The sequence below is a fragment of the Macrotis lagotis genome, chromosome 2 (genome assembly GCF_037893015.1).
Source record: "Macrotis lagotis isolate mMagLag1 chromosome 2, bilby.v1.9.chrom.fasta, whole genome shotgun sequence".
NCBI classification, from domain to species: domain Eukaryota; kingdom Metazoa; phylum Chordata; class Mammalia; order Peramelemorphia; family Peramelidae; genus Macrotis; species Macrotis lagotis.
Genome location: NC_133659.1, coordinates 100,789,102 through 100,806,384, shown reverse-complemented (window position 1 = coordinate 100,806,384; position 17,283 = coordinate 100,789,102). Strand labels below are relative to the sequence as shown.

The 17,283-nt window shown below is 39.7% G+C and overlaps 1 protein-coding gene and 1 pseudogene across 6 annotated transcripts in view; one reads left to right on the top strand and one right to left on the bottom strand.

Moving 5' to 3' along the window:
• NAV1 (neuron navigator 1) overlaps positions 1-17,283 on the bottom strand; it is a 351,815-nt gene that overhangs the window by 51,977 nt on the left and 282,555 nt on the right. The gene's annotated exons all lie outside the window — the stretch shown is intronic.
• On the top strand, positions 14,125-16,735 carry LOC141510840 (cAMP-dependent protein kinase type II-alpha regulatory subunit pseudogene; annotated as a pseudogene).

Genomic DNA, 17,283 nt, shown 5'->3' with positions numbered 1-17,283 from the left:
GCAGTGGATAAAACACTAGCCCTAGAGTTGGGAAGAACTGAGCTCAAATCTAACCTCAGACACTAACTAGTAGTATAATCTTGGGCAAGTCACTTAACCTCCATTTGCCTCAGATATTCCAACTATAAAATGGGGATAATAATAGCATCAACCTCCCAGGGTTATTTTGTGAGGAGAAAAATAAGATATTTGGAAAGTGCTTTGTAAACCTTAAAGCTCTATATTACTGCTAGGACATTCTTGGAGTTAGGAAGACCTGGGTTCAAATCCCAAGGTCACAAGCACACATGAGCTGTGTGACCTTGGGGAAGCCTGTTAACTTCTCAGAAAAATTGCCAAAATGAGGGTGCCCTGTATTGGTAGAAAGAATTTTCTCACAGGAGAAGTAAGAAGTCTAGAAAGATCTTAATTTATAAGACCAAGGTGAAGCCTGTTTTCTAGGTCATTTTGAGAGTGATTAAAATAATTAGACATATAGAAAAACATAAAAACTGAACCTACAACTAATAATACAATAAAGAATAAGTAAAATGGGGATTATTTTTTCTGATCAAGGGAAAGTTGAGGAAGAATTTGATAAAAGTCTTTATATGGGAAGAATGGTACCTATGTGGGTAGATATCTCTCCTTTAACATTATCTGATCTGCAAGGATAATTTTTCAAGGACTTGTGATGGAAAATGCCATCTACATCCAGAGGAAAAAATCTTGGGGTCTGACTGCAGACCAAAGCATGCTATTTTCATTTTTTAAAACTTGTTCTTTGTTTCTTTTTCTTTAGTTCTGATTCTTTGTTCACAACATGATCAATATGGAAATATTTTAAACATGATTATTCATATATAACCTATATCAAATTGTTTGTTGCCATGGAGAGGGAGGAAAGAAGGGAGGATGTAGAAAACTTGAAACTCAAAAGCTTGCAAAAGGATGAATGTTGAAAACTATCTTTGCATGTAATTTGAAAATAAACAGAACTCTTTTAAAATTTAAAAAAGAGAGAAAAAAGAAAAGAAAAACCTATCAGTAATTGTCTTCCAACATTATTCAATTGACATTGTTTCTCAATGCCATCTGTAACAGATTTTAGCCAAGTTCCTCTGTAATATCTCTAAACTTTATTTTAACACCATTCAGCTGATATATGGTTGTCCAATATTTATTAATGATGATAGGCTAGTTTCTAGTCATTTGTCTATCCTTTGAGGATGAGTAGCCGTCAGAATCCTCAAATAATCCTGGATCTACTATGCTGGGGGTAGGACAAGAGCTTCCAACTCACCTAACCTCTTCTGCACCCATCCTTTCCCCTCTCTTCCCCTTCCCTCTTCTCCCACCTCCCCAGGTACCCTTGGATTCATTGAAAGGGTCTTCAGACCTTTCTTGTAATGAGATTTTAAGAAGAGCAAAGGCCTCTCCCCTGCCCTGTTCCCCACTTCCCCAGCTCTGATCCATCTTCGAAGGAGCACTCTGGAGTACCTTGTCTCCTCTTTAGGATGAAAAGAGGGACTGTGAGGTGGCCAGCTCAGTTAAACACTGCCCTGTTTGTGGGCTGAAAAAACACTAAAAGCACATGGGGTAAGGAACACTCCTTACTGGGAAAGGTACCAACACCAACAAGGTTCTTGGCTAGGGGTGGTCACTCCTTATAGACTTCTTCCCTGTGTCCCAGGAAAAGTCACCCCAGAATGACCAGCAGAAGCCTGGATCAAGGCAGAGGGGCCTGGATGAAGATTAAATAATTAGAGGGCAAGAGCCAGACCTAAAAAAGTCCCCAGTGATTCTCTAAACAATTGTTGGATTGAATTAAGTCACTACTCTGATACCCTCAAAGAGAACATACCCTGTGGAACACATAATCCAAGCTTCCTCAATTATCTGCTAAGTGATGCTTATCAGGTGTGAACTGGGCTTGCCTGCTAGTCTTGCTTTCTCCTCTGATTCGTATGTTGCCAGACCAGGGATGAATCTAAAGTCTACATTGGAAAATCATGTTGTAGAAAGTGTATTCTTGTTACTGATTTCCTAAAGGATTCACCTTCTCCTCCTTCTGGGGCTATAGGCTAGGATGCTAAATTTCCTTTCCTTGGAGACTGGGGATACCATCTTTACTAGGAAGAGAGGCACTAACTGTGCCAACCAAGCCAGAGACAGTCTCCATGACAACAAGAGCCTCTCTGTCCAGACAGAGCACACAGATTTGGGATCTGAATCCCCAAACTGGTCATGAAAAGGAATTGGAGACAAACTTGGAAGGTTACTCAGACCCCACGGCGACATCCACAATTGGATCTGTGTTCTAGGGAGCAGATCTAAGCCACGTGGGACAAACGCAAGAAAGGTTTTCTCTCAATGCTTCTGGTCTTGTCTCGCTTGCTGGGGTTGATGAGTGATGGATCAGGTGAGATAGTTAGGAGGGCAGCATCCCTAGGGAAACCTGGCAGCATACTCTTTGATTCTGGGAAAACAAGGCATACTTTAGCACTACTTTTCTTTGAGTATAAGATTTTGAATTTAGAGATGAAAGAGACCTTAGAAGGCATCTAGTTCAACCCCTTCATTTTACAGATGAAGAAACTGGAAATTTGAGGGGTTAAGTGACTTACTTAACATCACCTAGGCAGTAAGTATTTAGAGGAAGGATTCAAATCCAGGTGTTTCTGCCATCTGCCTTTATATGATCAGGTGCTTCACAACTGTAATGCTGGGTAGGTCTGAATTGGGGCAGTCCCAGGGTCCACTTTGGTCTGGATTTCTAGAACCTGACCCATCCCAAAGAAGGATTAATCTATAAAATTAAACTAACTTCTTGGGGGAAGGGGAGGCGGGATTTGGTCCCTCATGAATGAGAATGCTTTAACCACAAAGCTGCAATAAAGATAAGACTGTGTGTAATCTTGGGGGCTGCCCCTTTCCATCCAAAATCCCTAGAATATCTCTGAAACTCCATCATTCTCTAGGAATGGAAGAATAAAAATCATTATCTTTATATGGCAGTGGTGAAATGAATGAATTGTACCCAGAGAAAATGAGGGAGGCATTCAAGTTGGTACTGGTAGATACAGGATACTATTGGCTCCTACCCATGCTTTTCCTGAGGTCTACAAAGGGGGATGAACACACGTCCTGAGCACCTATTTACCATCAATTATGAAGCAATCAATTATGTGAAGTCAACTAGGAAATCAAAGACATATTGCTTAGTCTTTGCCCCTCAAGATGTTTATAATCTATGTTAGAGATGGGTTGAGACAAAATATGCAAATAATATGTAACACAAAAGAGAATGTAGACTCTGTGAGTTATAAAATATGATGGAAGTTAAAAGGAAGAATTTAGCTGCAAACAAGGTGACGTTTCCCAGAGAGGGAGAATTTTTGGTCCTTGAAATGTCAGCTCTGAGAAAATGGAGTTCATTAGCTTCTTCAGAAGTTGCATTTGGTCCTTGGCCAGGAAAAGCTGTGGTTTGCCTTTAAACTCTAGCTGACTCTTTCCTTTGATGACCATATTAGGGGTGCATGCCCTGAATTATTAGCCATCCACTTTACATTAAGCTCTTAAAGAGGGCACCTGGATGCTCAAGTGAAGAGTTAGGGAAGAGTATAGGAGACTTAATGAGGGAATGAGAAGGGAAGTGAAAGACATAATGCTTGGTCTTGAGAATGAACCCAAGCTCCATACAGATCCATTGAGAATAAGATAAAGTAATTGCAAAAAGTGACAAAAAAAGGAAATGGGGATGGTATATGGAATTTGAAGAGTGGGAGAAATTTGTGTTTGAGTTTCATTTCTGGAATTTACTATCTGAGTAATCTTGGACAAGTAAACTTTTTACTCATCTTTAAAAAAGGGGAATATCTGCAGTGCTTACCTCAAGATTATTTCAGAGTTCAATAAAATGCTTTGAAAACTTAAAATACTATATAAATGTCGGTGATGGCTCCTCAAGCTAGTCGTCTCCTCTGCTCCCCCCACCCCCTCCAAGTTGGCTTCAGCATACTCTAGAGCAAGGGGGTGGGGGAATCAACTGTCTCCCTCATTACATGTCTGTGGTTTGGCCCAGTTCATTGCAAGCTGGCCTGATTTGGTCAAAAAACCAGGAGTTGGGAAGAGAGATGAACTGTACAGAGTTGGGATTGGGAGGGAGAACAGGGAAGAGAAGAAACCAATATGAAAATTTGGGGTGATTAGTTTGCCAAGACTTAATCCAGGGGAATGATCATGCAACAAAAAGAGACTCAGAAGGATGACCCAAGTTCTTTCTGTGAGGCAAGACAGACTCAAAGAAAGTTTATATGACACCTTTGGGTATATCAATAAATGGGCTCTTCTTTATATCATGTTCATAATGTGGTTGAACAGTCAGCAACTTGCTAAAGACACACCTACTCCTCAAAGTCACCAAAGAAATGCTGAGGGCATGGGCATATGATAGCTGAATCATGGGCTTCATGGGCTTCAAACGCCAAACCCAGGATTCAGTTCTTAGCTTCACTGGTTCTGTGACATCTGGCACCTTGCTTTCTTTTTGTTCTCTTTAATTCCTCTTGTCTGGGAAACAGAAACAAGTCACTTTTGAATTAAAGAGCAGGCCAGTCCTTTATATACCTTCTATATTTGGGGTAGTAATTTTTGGTTAATTCTGATAGGGAAGGATCTAGGGACTAGGGCCAAAGGCTGTGAAGTTCTTTCTCTATAGGGCAGGCCCAGAAAAAGTGAAATCCAGAGAAATCCAGTGTCTGTGATGCTTAAAGTGTTTTTTGAACTTTAATTTTTCTATTTATTTCTGAGGCCAATTCATTCATTCCTAGAACTCTAGTCCTTGCCCACTTCATGTGTCCCTTCTCCAATATCACCTATTAATGGTAGGTTATTGTCCCTTCTCTTTCTATAAATCTGACCAGAATTCCCAACATGCTCATCCTCCTGATTTGTACCAAAAAAACCAGTTGATACCCAGAACAATGGCAGAGTACCCTCCATCAAGCATGTGGAATGCTACTCTGGAATAAGAGAGAGAGAAATGAATGTTGTCTCTTCAATGATATTTGAAATCAGATAGGAAAAGGAAGTGGGAAAGCTGTTAGCTACCTGACCCCTGTTTGAATCCTATTTGCCAACCATAGCTGGCAATCTGAGTAATCTTCAACATTCAGGCTTCATCTCACTTTCTTCTAAGGACTGGGACTCCATGGTGATGACAGAGAAGACAGATCCAGAGACCCAAAGGCACTCAGGTTACTTTCTGTGGTCCAGGCAGACTATGATGCAACCAGCTGAAACCTCACATTTCTTCATTTACATTAATACAGAGTATTTGAAGTAGGTCAGTAGCTATCCTGCCAATATATTTGCATTCATTCATTCAAACAGATTCCCCAGGGTGATCACAGGAACCTCTTCCTCTCTCCCCATTAAAAATAATGTTATGGCACCTTGTTTAATATTATCCCAGCAATGACAAGAACACTGCATTTATAGTAGTCAGAAAGCATAGATTTAAATTCCAGTTCTGCTCATTACAATGTGTGTGACTTTAGGTAAATTACTTAAATCTCTTAGACTTGGTTTCCTTATTTTTAGAACAAGAATATTAGTTTATCTCCAAGGTCCCTTTCAATGCCACCCCTGATGCTTTATTGTTGGTACCCAGCCAGCTCTTCTTCCGGATGGGCTTCATTCTCATTTGAATGCCATCGACATCCACATCATCCACATGCTGGCCCAGAAGCCAGCACTGCCTAGATTCACCAGTTTCAGATTTTGAAATAATCTTCCAGAAATATTTGTATTTTCTGGGTGAATATATGAATGGGGTTAGAAGGATAAGTCTAAGAAAATACAGGAATCAGACAAAGGGAATGGGATTATTCCCAAGAGGCACTGATGCAGTGATGTGTCTGCAAATTGAACCCCAGAGAGATTCCCTTCTTCTGTGATGAAATTCAGTTCTATTGGTGCTGGACTGATGGTCTGATGTCCTGTGAACAGTATGCATAGCACTCTGTAGAGCAAAGCAGAGGCAATTGAATTAGGGGCTACAAAAGGGAAATCAGTTTAACTTAATGGGGACCTGAGGTAGGGATGCAAAAAGGAGTAGAGGCAGACATGAGTTTTCGAGGTGTGGGTTAAAGCTTTGCCATGTCAGCTGGCAGGAGCCTGAGCAAAGAATAAAGAGCCGAAAGTTGAGCTGCTTAACGCCGGTCTCCTTAATTAAGACCAACTGTGGGTGAGGAATGCTGACTCGGCTGGCCACAGTTTGTTTGAGTTTTCTCTAGTTTCAGAGAGTTCCCCCTCCCGTCCTGAGCCTTCCCTCCAAAGTCCCTCCTCTTGGCTTCTTTCATGGGGGCCAGAAGAAAAAACAGGACATCCTTCCCTCATCGTTTTCAAAAGCTCCTAATAGAAGCATTTCAATGCCCATTCAACAAGAAAATATAAAGGGAATTCTTGCTAAAAAGGGGAAACAAATCTTCAGAGGCTCAGCCTAATCCACTATCAAAGGAGAAAGGACTCTAGAATTCCTGAGTTGTGATGTCAGCTTCATTATTCTTTATAATCTAAGTGGAGTTGATTCCTCAGTTTCCCTATCTGCAAAAAGAAGTAAACCAACCCCTGGAATCAGGAGGACCTGAGTTCAAATGTGACCTCAGCTGTGTGACCTTGGGCAAGTAACTTAACCCCATTGCTTTGCAAAAACCAAAAAAAAAAAAAGTAAACTAACATCCTAAAAACTGTGCTTTAGAAATGAGCATCTGGATTCCATTTTCATCTTGGGCATCTACACTTGAGAGATAGGAGTATATTATTAGATGGTCACTAGGGTATCTTTTAGCACAAAATACTACTTGCCACAAATGGTGAAATGTTTGTTAATTAATAAACCTTTATTAAGCACCTACTATTACTTCATGAGGCACTCTGCTAGGCTACAAAGAAAATACATAAAACAATCCCTAGTCTCAAGGGTTTATATTCCACAGTCACTACATAGAGCTTCAGCCAGATTATGTGTCCAGCTTTTCCACACAGGAGACCTGAAGAGTCAGCAGTGTAATGGAAGATCCCTTGATCCTCATTTGAATTATCACTCTCCATCCTATCCCACAAACCATTACAGCCACCCCTTCCTTAACACAGTTTACAAAAGTGGGAAAAGGGTTTTGACCTGGAATCCCAGGAGATTTTTGCCAATCCTATTCCTGATACTTTTCAGCCCCTTCTGCCCCAAATCTCTACATTTTCTATACTAAGCTACCAGATACTCCCAGAGCATCAGTATTATGCTTTAAAGAAACCCATGGTAACCTCTTTGACCTTCCCCTCAAACTCCAACAAGTCAAAGCAGAAAGGAAAAGAAATAATGTCTTGGTTGACTGCAGCTCTGACCCCAAAAGAGAAAGACTTCTCCAATCAAAATGACCCTTTAGTTTAAGCTTCCATCTCCCAATTTGACTTTTCTGAGCTGACCTGCTCAATTTAAACATCAGAACAAGATTTTTTTTCCTACTCAGAAATCCTGCAAGCTCAGATTTATCTTGGGAAAAATGAAAAGAAACTTCCACTACCCCACCTGGCTGACTTGAAGTACTGCCTTCCTCTTTTTTTCCTGTTCCCTCCATAGGAAAATAATCTTTATCCCACCATATCACTATATTTTGCTTGGATTTTTCTGACATTCTTGTTTCCTCAAATCACAATGATTAGTATATTTGTTCTCTCCTCCTCAAAAATCACTCTGATCAAGAAACTTTAGTCCTTCTATAGGCAGGATGAAGGAGAGAAAGCTATGGAAGCATATACCAATCAATAGAAGACCTTCAAAAATAGATTAGAGGATAGAGTGTTGGCTTCAGAATCAGGAATCACTACATACAAATGTATGAGGAAACCTTGCCTCTAGAGGGGAGGTACTCAGAGGCAAAGAAAAAAAGAGCATAGCTTTGACTTTGGATCAGTGAAAGAAAAACTTAAATCATTTGAAATTCTTACCTTTAACAACCCCTAAATTATCCAATCACCTAAAATATACCCATCCTTATCTATAGACTCTATAAATTCCCCAGCTTCTATTCCCTTTCAAAGCAAAAGCCAAACTTTTCACAGGGAAAAAATCCCAAGGATACTAACTCAATCAGAACCTATGATTTCAAGCCCTGAAAGTGTGGAGAACTCCAGGACATTGTTAAGGAGTATCCTAACCCCAGGAAGGATCTCATGGACTTTGCTGAGCATTTCCAACTCACCCTTCATAAAAATAGACTTAGGTTTCTAGATCTCTATCAATTTATGGTTACCTTGGTAAAGAAGGGAGAGACTAAAACTGGTGTCATAAAACTGGATGGAAGAACAGAAGAGAACCTAAAGAGTGATTGGAATGTGGAGGGGCAAATTAAGATCATTACCAACTTACTCAAATAATAGGTGGAAGGCTTCTTAAAACCATACCCCCTTGTGCTCCCTAACTGCACTGATTTAATAAGAGTCCAAGACACTTAATAAAACCCTGGTCTGGTCTCCAGCATAACAGTATAATGGGACAAATTCAGTTTATTTCCTACTTTGTTAGTAATCTTCACCCACTCATCTCTAAAGAAATTAAATTGACTGTTTCTGATTTTCAACCTTCAGACATTGGGTTCCTCCTTGAGACTGCAGCATGGCTGGCAGAGAAGGATGAAATTAGTAAAAGAGAATTTAGAGAAGAAAAGAAGAAATTTTTCCTTGCAACCTCTTTGCAGCTGAAACAACCCATCCCTTACTATTCCAGGCAATCTACCCTTTACCATTCCATTTTATAAACTCACTGTGTCAAACACTGCTTCCGAAGCTAAGTTCAGATCTCGAATTTGACACATACTAGGGAAGTCATTTACATAAATAATAATAATAATAATTAAAATAATAACAATAGCTAACATTTAAATAGTGCTTACTAGTGCTAAGAACTTTAGAATTATTATCTCATTTAATCCTCACAACAATCTTGGGAGGCAGGTGCTATTTTTAACCACATTTTACAGATGAGGAAAACTGAGGCAAACATAGTCAACAAATGTCTGAGGTCAAATTTGAACTCAGCTCTGCCTGACTTTTGGCAAAATGGTTGCCAGTCTGCATTGGTAAAGGGAGTTTCCTCACTAGAAACTCATTTCATTCATAAAAATCACAGGTCTGACAAAACAGGTAGTGGGTACAGTAGATAGAATGTTGAACCTTAGTTCCAATCTAGAGTCAGAAATTTATTGGCTTAATTGCAACAATAACAACAAAACAAAAGACATAATTGTAACACCAACAACAACAAAAGAAATTTACTGGCTTGTGAACTCTGCATTGTATCAGTTTCCTTATTTGTAAAATGAAGATAATAATAGAATTTTTAGGTTTGTTGTGGGGATCAAGTAAAATGATATATTTAACATGTTTTGCAAATCTCAAAACACTATTTACATGCTATTTATTATTATCATTATTAATTATCATCATAATAAAAATTCTTACTACTAATAAGTTGGATTCTTTTTTTCCCAAATCTAAAAACACCCAGCTGTGAAGAAGTGACTCTGACTAATCCTTTTTTTAAGGATAGAGAAAATGAAGCACAATAGATAAGAGCAGGATAGATATATTCAAAAGATGAGGCTAAGAATTTGTGTAGTGTTGAATTTTCTTTAATAGCTCCAAAAGATCCATCCCAGAAATGCTGAGCTGGCAATAAACCTCTAGGCCATAAATTATTTTCTCTCTATAGGCATAAAGTCCTATTACAACTTATCAAATGAGCTCAGATGAGGCCCTTCAAACCCGTCACCTCTCCTTTTTTCTTTTGATTTCTTTTGTATATTATATTCAATCTTTCATCACAATCTTTTCCCTCATTTTGCTCTACTCCAGAAAGCCCATTTTTGACTTCTGCTGCCTTTGTCAATGGTACTATTTTTTTCTGACTGTGGAAAAAAAATTATCTTTTCAGGAAGCTGGCTATGAATAATAGGGCATACCAGCCCCACCCAAGCTTCTTATCCTTAATGTTATCCGAATTAGCTCTACTGAATGAAAAGAAAATCAATAAAACCAGTAAAGCAAAACAGAAACAATACAAGTCCCAAAATATGAACAGGAAAAAAAAAGGATTCTCTAATGTATTAAACAAGTCAGTGACAGCTAATTGGCTTGAGGGACAGAATATGCCTTCTAAATCTCCTGAGACTTAGATACTAAAGAGTATTTATCTCTGTACATTTGTATTGAATAATGTATGTGTGTTTGTGTTCACTTAATGGGCATGCTGGCCAGAGAAGAATATTTAACCATTAATTCATTGAGTCATGTCTGACTCTTTGTGACTCCATGGATCATATTGTCTATAGAGTTTTCTAGGCAAAGGTACTAGAGTAGTTTGCCATTTCCTACTACAGATCACTGTCCAGATGAGGAAACTGAAGTAAATATGGTTCTAAGTGACTTGTCAAAAGTCACACAGTCAATAAGGCCAAATTTGAACTCAGATTTTTCTGTCTCCAGTCCTGACTCTATTCATTGAGTCAACTAGCTGCCTCCTTAATAATTCATTACAGCTTCACAATACTGAGGTATTTGTTGATGGTGTTAAATAAAAGTCAAAGTGATTTCATTTAAAAATACAGCCACATTTCTGTAAATTTAAAGCAAAAGTTTTAGAAATCCTTTCACATTGTCTAATACCACTGTGAGACCCTTTCTCAACTTGGAAGTGAAGCATCTAGCTTGAACCGGGGTTAATAATGACATGTATAATCTCATTGTTGAAATGGGCCATAATTTTTTTTTCTCTGACCAAATTAGAGAACGCTAGTTGTCAGATTGGGACTGAAGTGGTCCCAGTAGGGTGGGCAAGGCTGAAACTGCTCAGAAGTGATTTACTAAGGTAGGAATCTTTCTCACCTGGAATGGGGATTGACACAAATTTGGAAGCTAATTGGAAGGCTTCAGTTTCTGCACTTGATATTAACTAAAAAGGAAGAGGAAACTCAGATTCTGGTGTGACTAGTAGGCTGAGAGAGAATTGAATCTTATTCATCTCTCTTTTTCAGTGATTTGAATATACTCTAGGAACAATACTATGTAATGAATGCACTAGAGAGTGTTGGTAAAGTTAGAGATATATAAAACTATGTTTTCTTTTTACAGACATTGGCAGCAAATGGGTACATGTTAGCAGCAAATAGGATAAAGGTATAGATGAGAAGTTTTTTGTTCTGACTGATCCAAAGCTTTGAGGGAGAGTAAATTCAAGTTTTTTGTCCTATTATGTTAGAAGGGATGAAGAAGTCCTGATCTGATTTTTAGCTTCCTGGAGTTCTTGGGGCTAAGGAACTTTGCTCAGGTCTTTGTAACCCTTCTTCTGCCATGGTCCCCTTTGACAGTTTGGTGGCACCTAGGGACACTTTCTCAGAGTAATGTTTTTAAACAGGCACCTGGGTACAGTGTTAGACTTGGAGTCAAGAAGACCTGTGTTTAAATCTAACCTCAGTCATTAACTGTGTGACTCTGGACAAGTCCCCACTGTTTGCCTCAATTTTCCCACTTCATAAAATGGAGGTAATTGAACTTATCTTCCAGGGTGGTTGTAAGGGTAAGATGAAAAAATGAATGTAAAATGCTTTGCAAACCTTAAAGCTTTATATAAATGCTAGTTATTATTATCATATCATTTAGAGGTATTAAATAAAATAGAGAACTAAAAAAGAAATAGATTATTTGGAAATTTAGTTTTAATATTTTTTAAAGTTCACAGATCCCAGGTTAAAAACTTTTGCCTTAGCTAGTGTGGTAGGACTCAAAGGTACTTTCTTTACATTGCTATCACTTAAAACATGAGGTACAAAATAAATGTCTTGAAAAATGCCAGAGGTAAAGAAAGCAGGCATTCTAGGCTAGGTAGGTATGGAAGAATTACTCTAGCATAGAGAGGCTATAGCATTATGTTGATTTACAAGCAATACAATCTGAATCATGCTGAGGAGAGGGAAAAAATAGAAAAGAAATCAACTTACTACATAGTGACTCTTTCTCTCAGGAATTCATACTCACCCCCTACCCCCCAATCCTCTACCCCTCCTTGGGAGAACTATGGGAACAGGGGATGAAGTATGTATTATGTTGGCCTAAGTCAATAAAAGGGCAACATAACTTTGTATGACATCTTTTATCTACCAATATTTTCCTTCCTTTAGGCAAGAGGAAAGCAAACAATCATTAAAATTTGGAGATTCCTAAATAAGGTGTGATGTGGACAAGATTCTTTCTGATAGGGATCAACTAAGCTTTCTCCTTGGATCTGTCATTGCTGAGATTCTGTCTGGTCTTATTGAAAGCCAAGAAAGCTTGGAATTCATAAAGTTTTAACTTCAGATCCTATGATTACATCTTTTGCTTTTTGTTTCTGAACTTTGGCAATTCACTTATGACTTGGAAAAAAGCACTGTTCAAATTCAAGACTAAAGACAGATACCTTCAGCAGGCAGGTAGGTAATCACCCAGTGATGGATGAAGCCATCTCTATCATTTCCCTTCCTCCTAGGACTGGATTTATAGTAGAAAGATCAATGGACTGGTTATCTGAAGGTCTGAGTCTGAATTCTGAGTCTGATGCTGATATTAACTAGTTATTTAATTTCTGTAGATCTGAATTTCCCCTTCTGTAAAATGGGGACAATTTTCCTGACATGTTGTGAGGCTCAAATGAGATAGTTACTCCCTCTGTAACTATAAAACTTTCTAAAAATTGGATAGATTATTATATAAAATTGGAATCTGGATCTTCCAAGACTAAAACCGTTAAAGGAAACAGCCTCATCCAATTTGTAGCTAATCAGCACCCAATCATTATTTCAACAGTAATATTTGTGGGAAGGCAGGAGAACTTAAGGACACCATGCTTTAGTTCACATTTCTAGTCTATGTGGATTCAGCTGTAAAGATTTCCATTGTAGCAAGCAATCCATGTGACAGTCTGAGAATGTTTTATGGAAAGTTGGTGTTCACTCAATCCATCAGGCAAGGCTGGGATCTGACCCAACATTAGCTATTACTTATACCCACCCAGTCAACCATAACCAACATAACAATCCCTTTATTGCTGGTCAAACGTGTTGAGACATCCTGAGTTTACCCAAGGATAAGACTTCAGTTAGACTGAACAGATTCACTTTCTAAATTGCTATTCAGATCAACCTGTGACTCTAGACTGCAAACACTCCAGATCTTTGGCTCATTCACATGATTTGTGTTCAAGTCCTGGCTCTGATAAGCAAGTACATGAAGTGACTGAATGCAGATTCTTTCTTAGAGGCAGAGGGATAGACTAGATCAGAGTTTTCAAATTTGAGGCCCAAGAATGATCAGGAACTAGATAAAAATATAATTGGGAAATATTTAACAAAACAAAAAATAAATAAAAATACAATAGAACTTAATGTTGAATATGGGTTTCTAATATGCTGTCCTCAGAAATCCTTGTATATGTTTTTGTGGCTCAGTCTGGTTAGAGTCGGACATTATTGATTGCCTTTTCCTGTCTTCTATCTGCAATACATATGATGGTGGACTATTTCTAATCCCCCCCCAATACTTTACATTGTATTTGATAGTTGCTTAATTAACATCAAAACAAACTAGAATGTCACATAGAGAATAGATACCTTCTCCAAGATGAAATGTATTGCCAGGATTTAAATAATAATCCCTAATTACTTTTGGGCAGTAAAGTAAGCACTTTTCATATACTCTCTTATAAAGGGAGAGAACACAATGCCAGTTGGCTTTGCATTACCAGAGAGGTAATATATTTCTGCAGATCCATCCATACTCCTTCACCTCTTGTCTGTGAACAGCAAGTATTCTAATCTAACTGATTGGAGTTATGGGCATTCATGGAAGAATGCAGCTAAATTGTATATTTTACTGGCATTTTGATCACTTTATTGCTATAGGGAATTACATTGTATTCTATTGGAAGTCTGGGATTCATAGTAAGTATCTAGGGATACCTTGAACAAAAGGGTAGTCAAAGAAGACAAGTTTAATGTTTGTTTGCTTCATCTTAAGGACACCAGTCCCAATACTGCAATAGTGTTTGGGATTATGAAGTGCGAAAAGATCCTGTAAGTCCAAAAAACCCAATATAAATATGACCTGAAAAAGGGAATATGTCTCTTAACTTCTAGGAAAGGATGTAAGTTTAGAGGAGTGTATTAGCCATACTGTATTATTTAATTGTAACCATCTTCTTTTTTGCTAGTGAGCTCCCTAAACTCTGCTAATGTGTGAGTGTCTGTCTAGAAAAACTTTAGACATCAGAGGAATTCTTTGGGCTGGATATTCTGATGGAGTAAAATAGTGGAAAACTCCTTCAAGTGTTATCCAACTGGGATTTACAACACATGAAAACTTGGAGGGTCCTATTTTGTTCCTAAATTTCCTTGACGTTGGTTTTCCCCTTTAGAAAAACCAACTAAGCAGCTGATTTGATTTCTAGAACTAGTCTCAGGTGGGTTTTTTTTTGAGGGGGTGATACGGAGAAGAGTTTCTTAAGCAAGAAACTCTCAATTATATTATTATTATTATTATTATTATTATTATTTAGGTTTTTGCAAGGCAATTGGGGTTAAGTGGCTTGCCCAAGGCCACACAGCTAGGTAATTATTAAGTGACTGAGACCGGATTTCAACCCAAGTACTCCTGACTCCAGGGCCGGTGCTTTATCCACTGCGGCCACCTAGCCACCCCTCAATTATTATTTTTAAAAGAGATAAAGTCATCCCTTGGAGAAAAAGTTTCAGAACCCAGAGAAGATCTACTCTGAGTAAGATTCTGCAACCTATGTCTAGTATTAGAAATTTGACTTGTCCTCTACCCTTCCAGTTTCCTCCCTAGATCATTTCGACTTGGAGCCCTGGGACAATGTTGGCCAAACTGGGGGGTCCAAGTCAAGTGCCCCCTGGAGGTTCCACTACTAGGGTCAACCAGCTCCATGCTCCCAAAGAGACACATCCCTAGCAGCTTTCAAACTCTGGACAGGACAATGCTCTCTTCGGGTCTTCCTTGCGGCTCCCATTGCCCCCCACAGGGCCCCCCCACCCCACTTCTTCCATTCAACAGTCAAGTCTGCCCCGCATCCAATCAGAGGCAGCCCCGGCCCCTCTTCTCTTATTCGTCAGACTCCGAGCCCAGCTCCGGATTGGTGCTCTGGGTGGGAGAAGCCTGGGGCGGGGTCCGGCGGACAGTCCCTCGCCTCAGTGCTGCTGCCCTTCTTTAGTCCACCTGAGGAGGAGGGGGATGTGGGAGGTGTAAGACCGGGGGGCGCACTGCGGAGAACGGGCTCGTGTCACTCGAAGCAGACCCAGATGGAGGAAAACCCCAACCCAGGCTACTTCCAGGAAAAGAGCGACCTGGTTTCCTCCAGAGCTCGATCGTCCAACCCAACTGGCCTGTCTCCAGGCCGCACAGCCGCCCCCCACCGGACCAGCAGCATCGGGCCCTGCCAGGTGAGGAGAGACATCTCGCCTCTCACTTCTGCCCAAATGGAGACCACCGCCACCTCGGAGGACGAACGAGAATTCCTCAGGGCCTCCCAGATCAGGGGCAGATACCAGAGAAGGAGTTCCATTCCAGTGGAAGTCTTCAGTCCCAGCGAAGAGGACGAGGTCGCGGTGGTTTGGACCATCTATCCCAAGTCCGAAGAGCAAGTCAAGAAACTGAAAGAAGCCTGTAAAGACCTTCTCCCCTTCCGAGGCCTGGAGGATGAGCTACTCCTCCAGGTCTTCAGTGCTATGTTTGAGAAGAAAGTCCGCCCCCAAGAGCACGTGGTGGAGCAGGGAGAAGATGGGGACCACTTCTTCGTCATCGAACAAGGGATATTTGACATTTTAATGCAAAAGAACAGCCAGTTGAGTCACATCGGCCAGTATAAAAACAGCGGTACTTTCGGAGAGCTAGCTTTGATGTACTCCTATCCCAGACCTGCCACTATTGTTGCTGTCACAGAAGGAAACCTCTGGGGCCTGGATCGAAGGACTTTCCGGACAATCACTGTGACGTTCCACTTGGAGAAGAAAAAGAGGCTACAAGTGTTCATTGCTTCGGTGCCCTTTTTCAAGTCTCTGGAGCCCACAGAGTCCGTGAAAATCCTTGATGTGGCAGAGGAGGTGACCTATCAGTCTGGAGAATGCATTTTCCTAAAGGGTGAAATCGCAGACAAGTTTTACATAGTTGAATCAGGTGAAGTCAAGATTGTGTCCGAAAAGTCCAGTGGTAAGGAGGGGGGAATTGTGAGGCATCATAAAGATGATTATTTTGGAGAGTCAGCTCTAATCAGCAACAAACCTAGAACAGCTTCAGCTTATGCAGAAGGAGAAGTCAAATGCATAGTTATGGATGTGCAGGCACTAGAGAGACTTCTTGGGCCATGTATGGACATTTTGAAGAGAGATATGTCACGTTTTGAGGAGTTAATAAAACTGCTTGGTCCTAAAATTGACGCAAAAGTCTGAGGTGTCTAAAGGAATAGGCATTTTAATAATACAGAAAACCTGATGGCAATACCACAAAATAGAAAGAAAACGGACACCAAAGAACATAGGACTTCAGTCCTTTGTCTTTTACCCCTTCAAAATCATTTGCTTATATCTGGGCTGCCATTACTGCCAGTGAATAAAATAAAGCACAGGACTCCTGAATTGCCCCAGCGCTAATATTCTGATGTGTTTTGGTGTATTTTTTTTCTCCTTCATTTAAAAAAAATCACTTAATATCATCTTCAACAGTTTTCAGTCTTGGCAAACCCCCACATTGTAACAACTTTTTTAGACTTCTCATCTCCACTCACTAAGCCTCATTCCATCCTACATGATGCAGACTGAGGTTCCTTTGAGTGATTTTCACCTTCTAAAGTCCCCCTTGTATGGGAATTCAGGTCACACATCTCTCAAAGAGCAACCTGGCTTTGATCCATTGGGAGTTGCCACAACTTATCCAACTCTTTGGCCATTTTAGTTAACACATTTAGTCTAGAAATTTCAGGCTACATCTCAACACAGAAAATAGTCTTGTGCTTCAGTACATTCTGTCAGTGTCATTATCAGATTATTACTAATGATGCAGAATAACTCCCCTACACTAACTATTCCAATAAATAAAGTTACAGGTATAGATCACTACCCCCCCTCAAAGAAATCATAGTAATTTCCAACCTTGAGAACTATTTTTTACAAGGAAGATATTTATAATTTTCTGAGATAAGGA